This window comes from Elephas maximus (assembly GCF_024166365.1).
Source record: "Elephas maximus indicus isolate mEleMax1 chromosome Y unlocalized genomic scaffold, mEleMax1 primary haplotype SUPER_Y_unloc_1, whole genome shotgun sequence".
Classification (NCBI taxonomy): Eukaryota; Metazoa; Chordata; class Mammalia; order Proboscidea; family Elephantidae; genus Elephas; species Elephas maximus.
Window position 1 is genome coordinate 2,437,045 of NW_026060237.1, and position 13,152 is coordinate 2,450,196.

Here is a 13,152-nt window from a genome sequence, read left to right on the forward strand (position 1 = left end):
AGTTGTGCTCATGAGGAATCTGTACATTGATCAAGAGGCAGTAGTTTGAACAGAATGAGAGGATAATTCACGGTTTAAAGTCAGAAAATGTGTTCTTCAGCATTGTATCCTTTCACCATACCTATTCAATCTGTATGCTGAACAAATAATCTGAGAAGCTGAACTGTAAGAAGAAGAATGGGGTATCAGGATTGCAGGAAGACTCTTTAACAACCTGTGTCGTGCAGATGACATATCCTTGCTTGCTGAAAGTGAAGAGGACATGAATCACATACTGATGAAGATCAAAGACCGCAGCCTTCAGTATGGATTACCTGTCAGCATAAAGAAAACAAAAAGCTTCACAACTGGATGAATAAATGAAGAAAAGACTGAAGTTGTAAATGAATTCATTTTACTTGGATCCAAAATCAACACCCAGGGAAGCAACAGTCAGGAAACCAAAAGATGCATTGCTTTGGGCAAGTTAGTTGCAAGAGATCTCTTTAAACTGTTAGGAAAAAAAATTCACCTTGAGGGCTAAGTTCTGCTGACCCAAGTGATGGTGTTTTCAATAACCTCATATGCATGCGAAAGCAGGACGATGAATAAAGAAGGCCAAAGAATAATTGAGGCCTTTACATTGTGCTATTCCCAAAGTATATTGAATATGCCATGGACTGCCAAAAAAAAAATGAACAAATCTGTCTTGGAAGAAGTACAACCAGAATGCTCCTTGGAAGCAAGGATGAGGAGACTGTGTCATGTTGTCAGGAGGGATCAGTCCCTGGAGAAGAACATCAGGCTTGATAAAGTAGAGGGCCAGCAAAAAGGAGGAAGACCCTCAACGAGATGGATTGACACACTGGCTTCAACAATGGGCTCAATCATAGCAAAAATTGTGAGGACGGTGCAGGACCAGGCAGTGTTTAGTTCTGTTGTACATGGGGTCACTTTGGGTAGGAGCTGATTCAAGGGTACCTAACAAGGACAACAACACATGGGGCCAAATTGACAACAGTAACTTGAAGGATTATATTGGAAAATTAAGGAAGACTGAGTTTGTTTTAATGGGGGAGGAAAAGTCAGGAAAAGTGGGTGAATGGTTGCCCAACTGGAATGTAATCAATGTCACTCAATTGTATATAAGAACCAGTGGTTTAGCACTCAGCTGATAACTGTAAGGTTGGTGGTCGAAGCGTACTAGCAGCTACACAGGATAAAGATGTGGCACTCTGCTTCCGTAAAGATGGCAGCTTTGAGACCCTATGGGGCAGTCCTTCTTGGCCATATCGGATAGTTATGAGTTGGAATCCACTTGGCAGTAATGTTTTTGAATTGTACACGCAGAAACTATTGAATTGCTGTATATTTTGCTGTGTATATTCTCAAAAGCAACATAATGACATAAAAAGAAAAAAGGCTTGGAGGGGTTACAGAATGAAAGAATAAAGCAACTCTCAACACCAAGTAGGACAAATGCATAGAAGGGCAAAGACTTGTCCAGAGCTAACACTAAACGTGCTCAAACTCAGCAATATAAAGGAACGCATGAGAACAACAACAATAGGAAAGAATGCGAATTCACAGTGACAAAATTGATAGAAGCTCTGAGTAAGTACAGATATTGAACTTACTAGAAAAATAAAGGAACTCTTAAATCCTTAGAAACATGGACAAAGAACTAAAGGAACAAATAAAAAAAAAATCTATGTATGTACTCAATGAGAATACTAGAAAAGTGATAGAAAATATAAAAGGGAGCTTTTGGGAGCTAAAAAGTAAAATTACTGAAGTGAAAACTTTAATAGGGAGTCTCAAAAGAAGATTTGAGTAGGCAGAAAAAGGAATCGATACACTTTTAATGACAGAAAATTAAAATTTTCCACTCATAGAAAAAAAAGCCAAAGTAAGTAGAAAGAATGCAATGCAGTGGTTATGGGTTTGGCTAAAGAGTGGACGTTCTGTAATTTGAACCCACCATCTGCTCTGCAAGAGCAGGATTGCAGTCTGCTTCCATAAAGATTTACATCTTTGGAAATCCTATGGGGCTGTTATACTCTGTCCTGTATGTTCAGAATGAATAGAAATTAGCTTCATAGCAACTATTTTTTGTTTGTGTGTTTAAATTTCTTATGGATCAACATCAAGTATACCAAAATATGAATTATGGGAGATAGGCCATTAAAGGAACAAAAGAAAATTTGAAGAAATAATGACCAAAAACATCATATTTTAAGGGAGAAAAGAACATACACATTTAAGAAAATCAACACACTTTCAGTAACCTCAAAGGGAACCATACTGAAACTCAGTATATTCAAATTGTGGAAACTCAGAGGGGGAATTTTGACTGCAGCATGGGAGAAACAACTTGCCATGAAAAAGAGATTCTCAATAAGTTTAAAAGCTGAATTTATATCAGGGCCCATGCAGGTAAATTGCAGGTGTACATTTGAGATGGTGTATGTTTTGTCATGTGTATTTTTACTCCAGACAAAACAAACAAAATTCAAAAAAATTGGAAATGAACAGTCAGCAAGATGACACATTTAAAGTCCTCAAAGAAAGAAAACAAATTCTGTCCATCGAGAATTCTCTCCAGAAAAAAAATTCCTTCAAGGTTGAAAGAAGCATTTCTATAATTCCAGATAATCAAAAACTGAGGTAATTCATTATCAGTCAACCTGTCCTACAGTAAATGTTCATGTGGTGCTTACGGCACAAACCAAAAGACGCCAGACAGTAATTCAAAGTTGTAAGAAGAAATAGGAACATAAATGTTCTTCAAAAATGTGCAGATATGTACTTTTGCTATGCAACTTCTCTTTATTTTCTATAAAATCTAAAAGGTAAATGGAGAAAAGAAGAATTATGCATGTATGCTAATTGGTACATATTGTGCAATGATACAATCTGTGATAATACAAAAAGAGGAAGGAAATGTATAAAATCAAAACTATTGCCATTGAGTTGATTCGGAATCATAGCTATACTGCAGGATAGTATAGAAATGTCCCATAGGGTTTCCAAGGCTGTATATCTTTACAGAAGCAGACTGCCACATCTTTTTCCCATAGAACAGCTGGTGGATCCAAACCATCAGCCTTTATGTTAGCGGCCAAGTGCTTAACCACCATACCACCTGGGCTCCTTACACACCCCAGGTTTTCTAAAACCTAGGTCTGGAGACAATAAATGTACCAAATGTGGGGAGAAAGAAAACCAGATGCTATCACATGCAAATGAGGAGCTGTAGCCCCACAGAGGGCATGGAAACAGAGCCAGGGAGGTCTGATCTCTCAAGAATTTTCCATTCTAGTCCACTTTCCTATGGAGAGGCTTTCCCCCTGGGGTCAGTGCTTTCCAGGATGAAGTCAGTACAGAGGCAATTCAGGGTTGGAGTCTGCAAAGTTTTCAAACCATGTCTGGACAGGATAAAGATATTCTTCTGCAAAGTCTGGGTACATCTGCAAATCTCTGGAAATTGGCAAATGACATCTTCATCGATGGTGCTGCAAACATCCATCACTGGAAACTCTGCCAATCCCAAGGCCATCTTCAGAGTACAGGACAGGTCCTTCTTGTTTATACATACATATTCCTGCAATGGCTACATACTGAATGCCAGCTTGATGGTGTGCAGAGTCTTGGATGGTCATAGATGATGGAAAAGGGGGTCACATATTCTTGCAGGTCCATATTACCGCTGTTGCTCTTGTCAAATAGTGAGACATGTCCACCAGCATGTTGGAAACAGGGACTACCATGTACACTGCAAACGCCAACACTTCAATCTTCTCACCCTGTCTCAGCTTAGAGTTTTTGGAGTATTCACCTAGATCTTTTTCAAGGTTTTCTGGCTTTAACCCAAGACCCCTGACAAACCTGGCAAACTCTACACAGCAAATGCCCCAGTGGAGACAGAGCTATCCTTCTCTCAGGGCCACCTGTCAGTCTTCACACACCTAATCTGCGATGGAGACATCTGGAGCCTCTGCCATGACGATGCACCTCACATTGCTGGTGTACAGTGCCAGCTTCATTGTCTCCTCCTCTGAAGGGTGGTACACCAGAATAGACTCAATTTCCACCTGATTGTGGAAATGACACAGTGTGAGCCATGGAATTTCCAGTGCTGCAGGTCCTTGCCATGTCTACATTATAGAATCCAGCTTATCTGGGTATTGTAAAACCATGATGGACAGGAACTGTGGGGATACAGGCTTGAAGGTAATGAAGCATGTCCTGTTGGTTCAAGTGCCTTCTGGAAAAATCATGTCTTTATCTCTCCCACTGTTTTCCTGCTTGAATCCTGATCTGGTCAGGACAAAAACACTGGCCAGATGTAGTTGATCAAAGTTCTCTTCATTGGGATGTCCCTGGTCTCTGCCTTCATCACGACAGATGACATGGTTGTGGTCACAGGAATGGCGTGAAAGAATGAGAAGTGTGGTGCTGTGCAGTAGCTGGCACCCCTGGATCAAACCTGTTTGTGCATGAACTGCACTTCAGCACCCTAAAGAAGGCCCAGATTGCCTTCATAACACTGACCCTCATCCCCATGCAACTCTGGTTTGCCAACTTAACGATGCTAGTCACCTCGCCTTTCGAGTTTGTAGCTTCACTGGGATCTGCTGAGAAAGAACCAGAACAGCTGGTGGCTTTGTGGCAGAAAGCGTGGACTTCCTGCACAGGGTCATCATGAAGGCCATGTGCTTTGCCCACAGCTTCCAACCCGTGGTGTTGAAGGAGCAGTAGGCCATCCTGACCCAGAGGCCACCCTCGTTGTACTTTGACGCCACCCCCACATAAATATATAGGAGCAAATTTTTTGTATACTACCTTACACTTTGTCTTGTGGTGAGTTTTGTGTTGCTGTGATGCTTAAAGCTATGCCAGTGGTATTTCAAATACCTGCAGGGTCTCCCATTGTGGACAGATTTCAGTGGATCTTCCAGTCTAGGAAGAAGGAGTAGGCAGTCTAATTCTCACAAGATTGACCAGTGGAAACCTTATAAAGAGCAGTGGAACATTGTCTGATGTAGTGTTGCCCCCCTTTTGGAAGGCATTAAAAATTCCTCTAGGGAAAAACAGCCTCTTCAAAGTAGCGTCGACCTAAATGACATGAATGGAGTAAGCTTTTGGGACCTTCTTTTGCTGATGAGACAAGACTCAGGATGACAATAAATTGCTGCAAACATCCATTAATAAAAGGAACATATAATATGTGAAGTACAAATCTAGAAAAATTGGAAGTCGTCAAAATGAAGTGAAGCACATAAAGATCCACATCTTAGGAATTAATGAGCTGAAATGGACTGGTATTGCCCATTTTCAATGGGGAGATCATGTGGCCTACTGTGCGGGAATTACGAATTGAAAAGGAATGGTGTGATGCTCATCATAAAACAACATTTCAAGGTCCATCCTGAAATACAACACTGTCAGTGAAATGATACTATCTCTACACCTACATGGAAGATGGTTAATAGAACTGTTTTCAAATTTGGGCACCGACTACTAATGCTAAAGATGAATACATTGGAGGCTTGTACCAACTGCTGCAGTCTGAAAGTGATCAAACATGCAACCAAGATGCATTGACATTAATGGTGATTAGTATGTAAAAGTTGCAACAAAGAAGGATCAGTAGTTGGAAAATACAGTTTTGGCAGTAGAATGATGCTGAAGATCAGGACATAATTTTGCTAAACTAATGACTTAGTCATTGCATATACCTTTTTCAACAACATAAACGGTGACTATATACATGAACCCAACAGCTAGAATTTCTGAACTCGAAGATAAATCACTTGGCACTAATGTATTGGGAGAAAAATCAGATAAAAGAATTAAAAAAAATGAAGAAACCTTAAGAACCATGTGGGACTCTATCAAGACAAATAACCTATGAGTGATTGGGGTACCGGAACAGGGAGGGATAACAGAAAATACAGAGAAAATTGTTGAAGATTTGTTGGCAGAAAACTTCCCTGGTATTGTGAAAGAGGAGAAGGTATCTATCAAAGATGCTCATCGAGCTCCACATAAGGTAGATGTTAAAAGAAAGTCACCAAGACATATTATAATCAAACTTGCCAAAACTAAAGATAAAGAGAGAATTATAGGAGCAGCAAGGGATAAACGAAAAGTCACCCACAAAGGAGAACCAACAAGAATAAGCTAGGGCGACTTGGCAGAAACCATGCAGGCAAGAAGGCAATGGGATGACATATTTAAAAAATTGAAGGAAAAAAATTGCTGGCCGAGAATCATATATCCAGCAAAAATGTCACTTAATTATGAAGGTGAAATTAAGACATTTCCAGATAAACACAAGTTGAGGGAATTCATAAAAACCAAACCAAAACTACAAGAAATACTAAAGGGAGTTCTTTGTTAGAAAATCAATAATGTGAGGTATCAACCCAAGACTGATGCACTGGGCAGAGCAACCAGAAGTCAACCCAGACAGGGAAATCCAAAAAACAAAGAAGATTATTTAAAAAAAAAAAAACCCTCAAAACAGGGTAACAGCAATGTTATTATATAAAAGACGGCAACATTAAAATCATAAACAGAGACTAAGAAATGTAATCATACACCTTCCATACAGAGAGGAAGATACAGTGATAGAAAGAAATAAAAGTTAGTTTTTATTTTAGAAAAATAAGAGTAAATAATAAGGTAACCACAAAGGAGGCAAACTACCCTACTCATCAAAATAAAACACAAGGGAAAAATACAGACTCAGCAGAAATAAAATCAACAACAACAAATAGGAGGAAAGGACAATATATAACGAAAATCTACTCAGCACATAAAATCAAGTGGGAAAAAGAAACTGTCAACACACAAAAAAAGATATCAAAATGATAGAACTAAATTCATACTTATCCATAATTACCATGAATGTAAATGGACTAAATGTGCCAATAAAGAGACAGAGAGTGGCAGAATTGATTAAAAAACAAGATCCGTCCCTATGCTCCCTACGAGAGACACACCTTAGACTTACAGACACAAACAACCTAAAACACAAAGGATGGAAAAAATATACCAAGCAAACAACAATCAAAAAAGAGCAGGAGTGGCAATATTAATTTCTAACAAAATAGACTTTAAAGTTAAATCCATCACAAAGGATAAGGAAGGACACTATATAATGATTAGAGGGACAATACACCAAGAAGATATAACCATATTAAATATTTATGCACCCAATGACAGGGCAGCAAGATACATAAAACAAACTCTATTAGCATTGAAAAATGAGACAGACGGCTCCACAATAATAGTAGGAGACTTCAACACACTACTTTCGGTGAAGAACAGGACATCCAGAAAGAAGCTCAATAAAGACACGGAAGATCTAAATGCCAAAATCAACCAACTTCACCATGTAGACATATACAGAACACTCCACCCAACAGCAACCAACTATACTCTCTTTTCTAGTGCACATGGAACATTGTCTAGAATAGACCACATATTAGGTCATAAAGCAAGCCTCAGCAGAATTCAAAACACTGAAATATTACAAAGCATCTTCTGTGACCATAAGGCCATAAAAGTGGAAATCAATAACAGGAAAAGGAGGGAAAAGAAATCAAACACTCGGGAAACTGAACAATACCCTGCTCAAAAAAACTGGATTTTTTTTTGACATTAAGGTTGAAATAAAGAAATAAAGAGATTCCAATGAGAATGAAAACACTTCCTATCAGAACCTTTGGGACATAGCAAAAGTGGTGCTCAGAGGCCAATTTATATCAATAAATGGACACATCCAAAAAGAAGAAAGGGCCCAAATCGAAGAATTATCCCTACAACTTGAACAAATAGAAAGAGAGCAACAAAAGAAAGCCACAGGCACCAGATGAAAACAAATGATAAAAATTCAAGCTGAACTAAATGAAATAGAAAACAGAAAAACAATTCAAAGAATTAACAAGACCAAAAGCTGTTTTTTTTAAAAAAAACTCAACAAAATTGATAAACCACTGGCCAAACTGACAAAAGAAAAACAAGAGAGGAAGCAAATAACCCAAATAAGAAATGAGATGGGTGACATTACAACAGACCCAACTGAAATTAAAAATAATCATTTCAGATTACTCTGAAAAACTATACTCCACAAATTTGAAATCCTAGAAGAAATGGATGAATTCCTAGAAACACACTACCTACCTAAACACAAACAGAGGTAAAACAATTAAATAGACTTATAACAAAAGGGAAGATTGAAAAGGTAATCAAAAAACTCCCGGGCCAAGATGGCGGAGTAGGTGGACGCTACCGCGGATCCCTCTTGCAACAAAGACTCGGAAAAACAAGTAAATCGATCACATACATAACAATCTACGAACCCTGAACAACAAACACAGATTTAGAGACGGAGAACGAACAAATACGGGGAGGCAGCGATTGTTTTCAGAGCCTGGAGCCAGCGTACCAGTCAGGCGGCTTCATTAACATCCGAATAGCCTGAGCCAGAGGGAGAACTCTGATAGGGATCTGACTGCATTTTTTTTTTTAGCGGATTTTCTGGAAAAACTAGTTTCCCAGTGATGGCTCGGAGACAGCAGTCCATATCAAACCACAAAAAGAAGCAGACCATGACACCTTCTCCAACCCCCCAAACAAAAGAATCAAAATCTTTCCCAAATGAAGATACAATCCTGGAATTATCAGATACAGAATATAAAAAACTAATTTACAGAATGCTTCAAGACATCACAAACGAAATGGGGCAAACTGCAGAAAAAGCCAAGGAACACACTGATAAAACTGCTGAAGAACTCAAAAAGATTATTCGAGAACATAGTGGAAAAATTAATAAGTTGCAAGAATCCATAGAGAGATAGTGTGTAGAAATCCAAAAGATTAACAATAAAATTACAGAATTAGACAACGCAATAGGAAGTCAGAGAAGCAGACTCGAGCAATTAGAATGTAGACTGGGACTTCTGGAGGACCAGGGAATCAACACCAACATAGCTGAAAAAAAAATCAGATAAAAGAATTAAAAAAAAAAAAGAAGAAACCCTAAGAATCATGTGGGACTCTATCAAAAAGGATAAATTGAGTGTGATTGGAGTCCCAGAACAGAGTGGGGGGACAGAAAACACAGAGAAAATAGTTGAAGAACGCCTGACACAAAACTTCCCTGACATCATGAAAGATGAAAGGATATCTATCCAAGATGCTCATCGAATCCCATTTAAGATTGATCCAAAAAGAAAAACACCAGGACATATTACCATCAAACTCACTAAAACCAAAGATAAACAGAAAATTTTAAAAGCAGCCAGGGAGAAAAGAAAGGTTTCCTTCAAGGGAGAATCAATAAGAATAAGTTCAGACTACTCAGCAGAAACCATGCAGGCAAGAAGGGAATGGGACGACATATACAGAGCACTGAAGGAGAGATACTGCCTGCCAAGGATCATATATCCAGCAAAACTCTCTCTGAAATATGAAGGCAAAATTAAGATATTTAGAGATAAACACAAGTTTAGAGAATTTGCAAAAACCAAACCAAAGCTACAAGAAATACTAAAGGATATTGTTTGATCACAAAACCAATAATATCAGATACCAGCACAATACAAGGTCACAAAACAGAACATCCTGATATCAACTCAAATAGGGAAATCACAAAAACAAACAAATTAAGATTAATTAAAAAATAAATAAAATAATACACATAACAGGGAACCATGGAAGTCAATAGGTAAAAGATCACAAAAATCAAAAAGAGGGACTAAATATAGGAGGCATTGAACTGCCAGATGGAGAGTGATACAAGGCAATATAGAACGATACAAGTTAGGTTTTTACTTAGAAAAATAGGGGTAAATAATAAGGTAACCACAAAAAGGTATAACAACTCCATAACTCAAGATAAAAGCCCAGAAAAATGTAATGACTCAACTAACATAAAGTCAAACACTATGAAAATGAGGATCTCACAATTTACTAAGAAAAACGTCTCAGCAAAAAAAAGTATGTGGAAAAATGAAATTGCCAACAACACACATGAAAAGGCATCAAAATGACAGCACTAAAAACTTATTTATCTATAATTACGCTGAATGTAAATGGACTAAATGCACCAATAAAGAGACAGAGAGTCACGGACTGGATAAAGAAACACGATCCATCTATATGCTGCCTACAAGAGACACACCTTAGACTTAGAGACACAAACAAACTAAAACTCAAAGGATGGAAAAAATATATCAAGCAAACAATAAGCAAAAAAGAGCAAGAGTAGCAATATTAATTTCTGACAAAATAGACTTTAGACTTAAATCCACCACAAAGGATAAAGAAGGACACTATATAATGATAAAAGGGACAATTGATCAGGAAGACATAACCATATTAAATATTTATGCACCCAATGACAGGGCTGCAAGATACATAAATCAAATTTTAACAGAATTGAATAGTGAGATAAACACCTCCACAATTAGAGTAGGAGACTTCAACACACCACTTTCGGAGAAGGACAGGACATCCAGTAAGAAGCTCAATAGAGACACGGAAGACCTACTTACAACAATCAACCAACTTGACATCATTGACTTATACAGAACTCTCCACCCAACTGCTGCAAAGTATGCTTTCTTTTCTAGCACACATGGAACATTCTCTAGAATAGACCACATATTAGGTCATAGAACAAACCTTTGCAGAGTCCAAAATATCGAAATATTACAAAGCATCTTCTCAGACCACAAGGCAATAAAACTAGAAATCAATAACAGAAAAACTAGGGAAAAGAAATTAAATACTTGGAAAATGAACAATACCCTCCTGAAAAAAGACTGGGTTATAGAAGACATCAAGGAGGGAATAAGGAAATTCATAGAATGCAACGAGAATGAAAATACTTCCTATCAAAACCTCTGGGACACAGCAAAAGCAGTGCTCAGAGGCCAATTTATATCGATAAATGCACACATACAAAAAGAAGAAAGAGCCAAAATCAGAGAACTGTCGTGACAACTTGAACAAATAGAAAGTGAGCAACAAAAGAACCCATCAGGCACCAGAAGAAAACAAATAATAAAAATTAGAGCTGAACTAAATGAATTAGAGAACAGGAAAACAATTGAAAGGATTAACAAAGCCTAAAACTGGTTCTTTGAAAAAATTAACAAAATTGATAAACCATTGGCTAGACTGACTAAAGAAATACAGGAAAGGAAACAAATAACCCGAATAAGAAATGAAAAGGACCACATCACAACAGAACCAAATGAAATTAAAAGAATCATTTCAGATTACTACAAAAAATTGTACTCTAACGAATTTGAAAACCTAGAAGAAACGGATGAATTCTTGGAAAAACACTACCTACCTAAACTAACACATTCAGAAGTAGAACAACTAAATAGACCCATAACAAAAAAAGAGATTGAAACGGTAATCAAAAAACTTCCAACAAAAAAAGTCCTGGCCCAGAGGATTTCACTGCAGAGTTCTACCAAACTTTCAGAGAAGAGTTAACCCCAATACTACTGAAGGTATTTCAAAGCATAGAAAATGACGGAATACTACCCAACTTATTCTATGAAGCCACCATCTCCCTGATACCAAAACCAGGTAAAGACATTACGAAAAAAGAAAATTATAGACCTATATCCCTCATGAACATAGATGCAAAAATCCTCAACAAAATTCTAGCCAATAGAATCCAACAACACATCAAAAAAATAATTCACCATGATCAAGTGGAATTTATACCAGGTATGCAAGGCTGGTTTAATATCAGAAAAACCATTAATGTAATCCATCACATAAATAAAACAAAAGATAAAAACCACATGATCTTATCAATTGATGCAGAAAAGGCATTTGACAAAGTCCAACACCCATTTATGATAAAAACTCTTACCAAAATAGGAATTGAAGGAAAATTCCTCAACATGATAAAGGGCATCTATGCAAAGCCAACAGCCAATATCTCTCTAAATGGAGAGAACCTGAAAGCATTTCCCTTGAGAATGGGAACCAGACAAGGATGCCCTTTATCAACGCTCTTATTCAACATTGTACTTGAAGCCCTAGTCAGGGCAATTAGGCTAGACAAAGAAATAAAGGGCATCTGGACTGGCAAGGAGGAACTAAAGTTATCACTATTTGCAGATGACATGATCTTATACACAGAAAACCCTAAGGAATGATCCAGAAAACTACTGAAACTAATAGAAGAGTTTGGCAGAGTCTCAGGTTATAAAATAAACATACAAAAATCACTTGGATTCCTCTACATCAACAAAAAGAACACCGAAGAGGAAATAACCAAATCAATACCATTCACAGTAGCCCCCAAGAAGATAAAATACTTAGGAATAAATCTTACCAAGGATGTAAAAGACCTATACAAAGAAAAAGACAAAGCTCTACTACAAGAAATTCAAAAGGACATACTTAAGTGGAAAAACATGCCTTGCTCATGCATAGGAAGACTTAACATAGTAAAAATGTCTATTCTACCAAAAGCCATCTATACATATAACGCACTTGCGATCGAGAAACAAATCACCAATTTCATATGGAAGGGAAGGAAGCCCCAGATAAGCAAAGCATTACTGAAAAAGAAGAAAGTGGGTGGCCTCACTCTACCTGATTTCAGAACCTATTATACAGCCACAGTAGTCAAAACAGCCTGGTATTGGTACAACAACAGGCACATAGACCAATGGAACAGAATTGAGAACCCAGATATAAATCCATCCACGTATGAGCAGCTGATATTTGACAAAGGACCAGTGTCAGTTAACTGGGGAAAAGACAGTCTTTTTAACAAATGGTGCTGGCATAACTGGATATCCATTTGCAAAAGAATGAAACAGGACCCATATCTCACACCATGCACAAAAACTAACTCCAAGTAGATCAAAGACCTAAACATAAAGAATAAAATGATAAAGATCATGGAAGAAAAATAGGGAAAACCTTAGGAGCCCTAATACAAGGCATGAACAGTATACAGAACATTGCCAAAAATGACGAAGACAAACCAGATAACTGGGAGCTCCTAAAAATCAAACACCTATGCTCATCTAAAGACTTCACCAAAAGAGTAAAAAGACCACCTACAGACTGGGAAAGAATTTTCAGCTATGACATCTCTGACCAGCGCCTGATCTGTAA

At 37.6% G+C, this 13,152-nt stretch overlaps 1 pseudogene; it reads right to left on the reverse strand.

Annotated features, from left to right (window-relative positions):
* Positions 1–3,356: 3,356 nt before the first annotated feature.
* Positions 3,357–4,745, reverse strand: LOC126069890 (lysophosphatidylcholine acyltransferase 1-like; annotated as a pseudogene).
* Positions 4,746–13,152: the final 8,407 nt, after the last annotated feature.